This window comes from Thalia democratica, chromosome 2 (genome assembly GCF_965202585.1).
Source record: "Thalia democratica chromosome 2, ktThaDemo2.hap1.1, whole genome shotgun sequence".
Lineage (NCBI taxonomy): Eukaryota > Metazoa > Chordata > Thaliacea > Salpida > Salpidae > Thalia > Thalia democratica.
In genome coordinates this window covers 65,399,275-65,407,387 of record NC_139166.1, presented here as the reverse complement: position 1 = coordinate 65,407,387, position 8,113 = coordinate 65,399,275, and the positions used below count along the sequence as shown (strand labels likewise).

The 8,113-nt window shown below is 23.7% G+C and overlaps 1 non-coding gene across 1 annotated transcript; it reads right to left on the bottom strand.

Moving 5' to 3' along the window:
- Positions 1–6,466: 6,466 nt before the first annotated feature.
- On the bottom strand, positions 6,467–6,538 carry Trnaq-uug (transfer RNA glutamine (anticodon UUG)). The gene has a single exon. It is a non-coding gene; the product is annotated as a tRNA-Gln (tRNA).
- Positions 6,539–8,113: the final 1,575 nt, after the last annotated feature.

Genomic DNA, 8,113 nt, shown 5'->3' with positions numbered 1-8,113 from the left:
ATATTGAAATTAGTTTTTAGAAAACCGTATAAATGATGTCTTCAACTAAAATTAGATTCAAATCTTAAAGTATTTCATAATTAAAAAATGTTTTAGTTCAGTTTCAAACATTAAACGAATAGGGTCATGTTAATATTTAAAACTTCAACAACTATTTTTTTACTTTAAATAAAAAAAGTTTTGAAAATATCATTTTATTTTTAAAAATAAAAACAAATGCAAGATATTTCATATGTGTTTCAGTTTTAAAATGAGGGTATATAAAAGCTATATGTAGTTTTATTTAATAACATATCTAGTATTGAAAAATTTTAACAGTATTAAAATTTAAAAGAAAAATAATGTACTAATAGTTTACAAGCTTACTACGGACTTATTTTTTCTTCGGTAGACATTTTCCTAATGAGGTCGTAAAACTTTTGTTCAATAGAACTAATTTAGTATATTTTATGAGCATTTCTATTCTTAGTTCGATATTTTCGTTTTTTAAAACCTCTTTTGTATTAACTTCATTTTTGAGCACCAAATTAAATTGTTTTTTTCATTTTCGTATTTCTCTATCTGTTATCAAATACAATATCTAAAAAAATGTTGTTTTTTTTTTTTAATGTAGAGATTTTTAGAAAATTAAAAAATTAAAATACAGTATTAAAAGTAATAAAAAATGAATTCTTCATTATTAAAAACAAACAAGCAAGTAAAAATGATACAAACCTTGTTTTCAATTATTTTGATTTTTTAGATATTTCTTAACTGCAATTATGTATGTTGTTCACCTCTGATTTCAGTAAGCTGTTCTCATTTTCAATCCATTTTATTTTCTTAATTGTATTTTCGAACATGTAAATGTTGTCGGCTAGTTTCTGTAAAAATACATAACACTTTTTAGTGATAAAAAAAAGCACTATAAAACATCGATTTAGTTTTTAAGAAATAAATAGGGACTTACAATAAACCTAAAAATATTTCTTTAAAATATTTTTTTTCTTTTGTTTATTTACGATTAAATTAAACTTGTTTCCAGTTAAAATAAAACAAAACAGACAGACCTAAATTACTTATTTAGACTGTGTAAGTTAGAATAAAAACTGGGTTATAAGTTAAAAAAAACCTCTCTGAGTTGTGAAGTTTCCATTTTACTAGCTCACATCAACACATCTCTGTCTTCGTGTCGAAGTTTGACGAACAGATTGAGGAAAGATAAAAGTTCATCTTGTTTTCCGTTATCAACTATTTCTGATTTCGACTGTAATTGTTATCTAAATAATAAACACATGTTTCATATTGTCAGTAATTGTTTTTTGAACAAATAATAGCAAGCTATTATGAAACCAGACACTCTATTTTTTTTTTCAATTTGTCAATTTAATTTAGTTGCTGTAGCTCTTCTAAAAATTACGTTTTATATTTAGTTGAAGTTATTACTTTATTCATTTTGAAATAACGTTTTGTATAATATTAACAGCAAAAACTACTTAAAAATATATTTCTATAAATTCTTCACAAAAAATTAAGTGTCTTAGTTTGCTTAACTAATTTTATTAATTGAAATAGTTCATTATCTCAAAAAAAAATTTACATATTAAAATATTTTTAATTGTTTCATAAAAATCTAACTAAATCTAATTAAACTTTTTCCAACTAAATTTATTTTATATTATAAATAAACTTAAACCAATGTTTCACTTTTTTTCGAGTTGTTTTTATCAAAAAATGTTAGGTTATTTAGTGTAATTGTTTTTCTTAGATTTATGTTAATCTCTAAATTTACAACTGATTGATTGATGTTATAACTTAAATGATAGATATTTACAAAAATTTACAAATAAATACTGACATAAATAAACATTGAAACAACTTTTGTTACAAGGTATTTTTACATGAACAACAAATGACATATGCTTTGGTGAAAATCTAGAATAATTAAGTCAAAGATTATAAGCTAATCGTTTATATCGTGACTTTATTAATAGCTCAAAACTGGTTTAGTACATTTTTATTCCCATTTTAAGTTTAAAATATTCACGAAAATTATTTTAAAAGTTCAAACGTGCAAAAACAAGTACTAGCTTTTTATTTTAAGTTTAATCTGTAAAATAGTTTTTGTATGAAAAAAAATACTTTATTACTTCTAAAACTTTTGTTTTCGATACTTTGCAACTAAGTTTTGAAATTTTCAGCAAATGTTTGTTTTTAATATTTAATAGAATATTGTTTACTTCGTTATAATTTTTACTTTCAAATTATATCCTTCTTGCAACCTAAACACAAAAATTAAGCGGATATCAAAGTGTTTGGCTTAAAACTTAAAACAAATTTAGTTTGCTTAAAAACTGACGAATTTGTAATCTTCTGTCTTAGAACTGTGTAATATTATTTAAAAACTTTATTAAATTTTGAATTTAGTACAGTGTTTTAGTAAGTTATTTCTTTTGTCTTGTGTAAAACAAATTTTACTAACGAAAGCTGGATTCATAAGATGCCATACAAATGAGCTGATTTAGGTCTTATTTATAATTGGTTTGAATAAGAATATTTTTATTTTTATTTTTATATAACATACATTACAGCCTCTCAGAACAAATATTCTATATTGTTTGTTTTTGTATTTTTTTTTGTTTCTTTTATACTATTTAATAAAATATAACACGATAAATGTTATTTTAATTTTTTCGCCTTTTATTTTAACAGTTTGTCTAATTTCGATAACTTAAGTAAATAATTTTCGACATAAACTACTTATTTCTAAACCTGGATTTTTAGTTTTAAGTGTGTCTGGTATTCTTTAACTTAATAGAATGTCATACATTTCAAACTTTCATAAAACTTTGTTTCTAACTGTTTATAAGCTTGAGGTCACAGAAATTTTATACCTAAGTTAACTATTATTCAAGTAAATAAGTACTATATTCTATTTTGTTTTTATAAAAAATATACAATCAAAAAAGACAAACTGAGAAATATATATATATATATATATAAATATATATATATATATAAATGTATATATATATATATATTACTATGTAATGTTTAAACATACTTTAACTCTGTTCGATATTTACAACAACAAGTTAAAAAACTACGTCTACCTAATAATCCATGAAAAAAATAGGTATAAAAATTCAATTAATAAAAAAATTAAGTATAAAAAATTAATTGATAAAAAAATAAGGTATAAAAATTATTTAATAAAAAAAATTGCAAACAAAATGGTGTCTGTGTTGTGCTTGACAACGGAAAGTACAAATATTTCTTTATTATTACTTTTTATTTAAGTTTAAAGTTTCTTTTGTCGAAGTTTTAAAATTTCTTTTCTAACCGATTTATTCAATCTTAAGTAACCTATTTACACTAATTAACAAAGGAAAAGAAATTTGTGCTAAATTTAGACTAAGAAAATTAAATCTTTGTAACATTTGTTTAATTTTTGCAATGTTTTATTCAAATTGGATTAGCCTAGTCTTGTTTTAGGCAACGCAATTTATAATTACGTTTTATAAATAAATTTTGTCTTTTTTACAATTTTTGGACTTAAGTAGTTTTTTCTTTAAACTGAGAAATTATTTAAGTTTATATATCCTAGACAGAACGCTAAAAGGTGTCCAAGTGGTGTGCGACTCGATAATAGAAAGGTTATTTATTTCGTTTCATACACTAATAATAATAATCATACTTAGTTAGAAACTTAATTTTAAAAAGCTTTTCTATACTTTTTAGTAATTGTGTAATATAATGTACTTTACATTCTAGTGCGATAATTTTTATTTGAAGCACAATATTTTGTAATTAAAAAACAAAAAACATTTTAAAACTGTAAAACTAGAGTAAAATAAGCTACAAAATCAGTCTTTAAAACTAGCTTTGTTCAGGGCTCAATAAAACCTGTAGATTATCATGTAACAAAGATTTTACGGTAATAAAATATGGCGCCAGTAAATAAATAAAAAGCATATTTACAGGCCAGCTGAAAGCTAGATTATAATAAATATAATTTAGCGGCTTACATAATCCCTTTACCATATAATCACTGTAAACACACTAAAATTGGTTAATCTAAAGCAAGCTGTTTTTTATCAAACATGTCACATGCTAAAAAATTATATTTTTATGAAAGTTTTAGATGAATTTCCGGCTGGTAGAATAATTTATTTTACTAAACTCTTTAGAATATAACCTCATTATTTTCTACTATTATAAAGTGCTGTTTTTTGGTAATTGAAGTAAAATCAGATAAAATTAGAATGTTTAAACACAAAACAATGATACTTAGACAAAAGTAAAAACCTAAAGGTATCAAAAATGAACTACTGGTACAATTTTAAGTCTAAATTTATCAAAAGGTTAATGTTGAAAGAATGAAGGCGATTACATAAGTAAGCGAAGCGTAAAATGTAACAAAAAAGTTGGAGGTTAACACATATCAATAGCATTTTCTATGTTGTAGGTTTAAGAGTCAAGACTTATATTACAATTTGGTTTCAAAGTCAATATGTAATACTCTTTTCTCTTATTTTTATTTGCGTCGTAACTTAAAACAGTTATTATTTATTGACATGTGCTAAAAAATTGACTGTGTGCTGACGAGCAGAAATGTCATTCGGCTGCTGAAAATTGTATACTACAATTTTTTTCACAAAGTTGTTAGTTATTTTGGAGGCTTCTGTTTTAAAAGGCTGTAAACTTTTATTTTATCGCAGTTTTTCAAGGCTGGACACATTACGATTGAAGTGTAAACAGCTGTGGTATTAATCTATTTCTTTACAAAAAGGTACTGAGATCACGGTATTGTTTGCTTATCTGGTTCTTAAAAAAATTTGGCCGCTCAACTCTCATCATTTGTTGAGTCCAAACATTGATATTTATGTTAAGTTAAAATTTTAACGACGAGAAGTATACGTTTAATGTAAAGAACTTGATTATGTCAACTCTAACTCATGGGTAACACTAAATTACCATCAGAAAATTCTTGTTCGTCAGGAAATTTTATTGGTCTGCGGCTTGTTTGTATGTAAACCTCTTAGATACTAACTTAAAGAAATAGAGAAAAAATAAACTTGATATTGATTAGGTGTTAAACTAATGAATTCCTTGTAACTTTGTAGATACAAAAGAAAAGATCAGATTACTCCAAATACAAAAAATCATGGCTAATAAAAACAAATGTCCATGAAGTACTTTTGCCCTCCTTTTTTCAGTATCTATTCAGCTGACCAAAGCAGCAGAAACTCAAGTTTTTTTATTTATTAAATGATGTAAAACACTTTGAAATATTTAATAAATAAAATTTTTACACTAATTAAGATTTTGTTATAAGTTAATACATAAAAAAGTCCCAACTTCCATAAAAAGTAAAACATATTTTTTTATTGTTTAAATATGACTGAAACTTGAATATCCAAAAAAAAGCAGATACATTTGTTGTAATTTTAAAATAAAAATTAATAAATGACTGAAAATAAGTCTTTTGGTATAAAAATAATTAATGTTCTTATTCGTATTAAAAAAGGCAGTTAAGTCCCAACAGAATACTACAACATCTTTAGTTTTCTTAAAACTTAGTTCATCGCACTTAGCGGGTAAAAATATAAGTAACAGACTTTCAGTCGTCTTTCTAATCTTTAAAAGGTTTTTTTTATTTGTGTGTTGTTTGGTCAATAGAGGCACCATAAGTTAGTTTTGAACAAGAAAATAATTGACAGCAGGGGTTGAAATTAAGTAGTAGTACTACATAGATCATGGTACGCATTAATAGTATTGTAATTAAAGATTAAGTGAAATTTAAAAAAGGAATAAATTAAGAAATTTGTTTTCATGAAATTTACACCTATGACCGTTTTAACTTATATTTCTGAAATAACTTAAAAGTAGATTTTCAGTTTTAAAGACTTTAAATTCTCTGAAAACATTCCTTAATTTTTTTTAAAGTGTTTTAACATGAGGTGTAGGGCAAGTGTTAAATTTTATTTGTATTTTTAGATTGTTAACTGATTGGACTGCTAAAAGAAAGTTTAAGCCATATTTATATTTTTCTTCATGTCGCTTAACAACATGCATCTTTTGTTTCTAAAGCTTTCACAATAAGAATAGTAATAGAAACAATGTACAATTGAACTGGAATTATTTATTTATAACATTTTTCATTTACTAGTTTTAAAATAAATAGTATCTATTTACTTTGTCTAAAATAGTTCTGAAATAAATTACTATAGGAAATAATTTTATTGATTTAGTGTTTCCCGTTAGACTGATTTTTAAAACTCTGTTTAAGTTCAAAACAGTTATTAAACGAAAAAAAAAAAATGATAAAAAAATCCACAAACAAACTTACGTTAATTTTAAATTCAAACCAAGGCAGTTTTATCAGCGGTATAGTGTCAAAATACAAGTTACACACATACAATTATCAAATATAGGCTTTTTTATACACTGATACGAGTTTGCACACAAAAACAAATTTGAATAAAGGTCCCGCCGAGACTTGAACTCGGATTACTGGATTCAAAGTCCAGTGTGATAACCATTACACCACGGGACCACTTGATCGCTACTAAGCAACAGCGTTTATAAACTTATGTTTAGCGAGCTTAAACAAGAGAAGCATGTAAGGTATTAACTAACATATTCTACATTGTAGAGATTTTAAACTTTCTGTAGTAAAAATTGTGATATTTTCAATTTAATGATTGTTAAACTTCTTTTTTTATTAAAGTATATTTCAAAGATTTATAAAGCTTTTAATGAACTATATTTTTTTTTACTATATTCCTAGAGTTTAAATGTAAGTTTGCATAACACTAAACCCAAAAATTTGTTTTCAGTTTAAAGTTATATTTTAAGAGTTGTTTTTATTATAAATTTGTATTTAATAAACTGTATTTTAGGTTGTTTAATTATCAATGTTTTTAATACTTCTTGTTAATAGCTTTAAATTTGTATTAACTTTATATACAAAATAAAATTAAATATTTACAACAGAATAAAAATTTAAAAATATTAAGAATATTATGTCTTAAACAATAAACAATATGACATACCTTTTTTATTATCAAAATATATTTTTTTTCAACTTATAGTTGTAAAAAAACGGTTTATTTTATTTTAAATTTTACTGATGATTGTTAATCATATCACTAACGTTTTTAAGTTTTGTTACTAACAATGAATTGTTTATGAAAAAATAGTTAAAAATTTCGTTCAAACTTTGTTTAAAAAATTAAGAAGTAATAATGTTCGAAATCTTTTTAAACCCTACGTTTTAAAACTTATAGCTATATTATACAATTATAAACCGTATCATCTTTAATTTAAATGAACTGTCTGCTGCAGTTGCTATCATAAAAATTATAACAACCTTATTATTTAAATAAACCTTCAAATTTATAAAAAAGTGGTTAAGTCTTAAAATACAAGCATACCTTAAAAAATACTTACATATACTACATTTATCATTTCTGTGGTTAGTAGAAAATGGTTAAAATTATTATCAAGTTTTATTTTATTAACCAATTTTAACAGTTGTATAGACAACATAAGAGGTAGTATGGTAGGATAGCAGATTAAGTTATTTTTAGCACTTATAACAATTCACCTGTTGTAGTGAACATTGTGCTGAATTATTTGATTGTAAACACGATAAGACTTTAATTGCTTTGCGCATTAGTATAAGAAACTTATATAAACTGTTTTTTTTTATATTTACACAGTAAACATTTACTTTTACGTTAGCAAATTTACTAAACATTATATTTAATTTCATTAGAACTTTTAAATTACCAATTTATAACTTTAGGATTTTAATTATAATTAAAGTGTTTTTAAATTAAGCAAATTACTAACAAACAATAACTGTATTGAAATTGTAAACTTTTTTTCTTGAAATTTTTTATTTTCACAAAGTTAGTTTGGCTAAACCTCTATAAATTGAAAACAAAACAAGTTTAGTTTTTGTACGAAAACGTTTCATTTATTGGGTCTTTAAACCCTTAAATTTTTTCTCTTTTTTTCTTGCAAGAACTCAGCATAAGTTCATTTTTACGAAATGTTACGCACAATGTTCAGGTGAAGTATTTTCTGAATAAAACCAACCATATATACGTGAGCAGGTAGAATT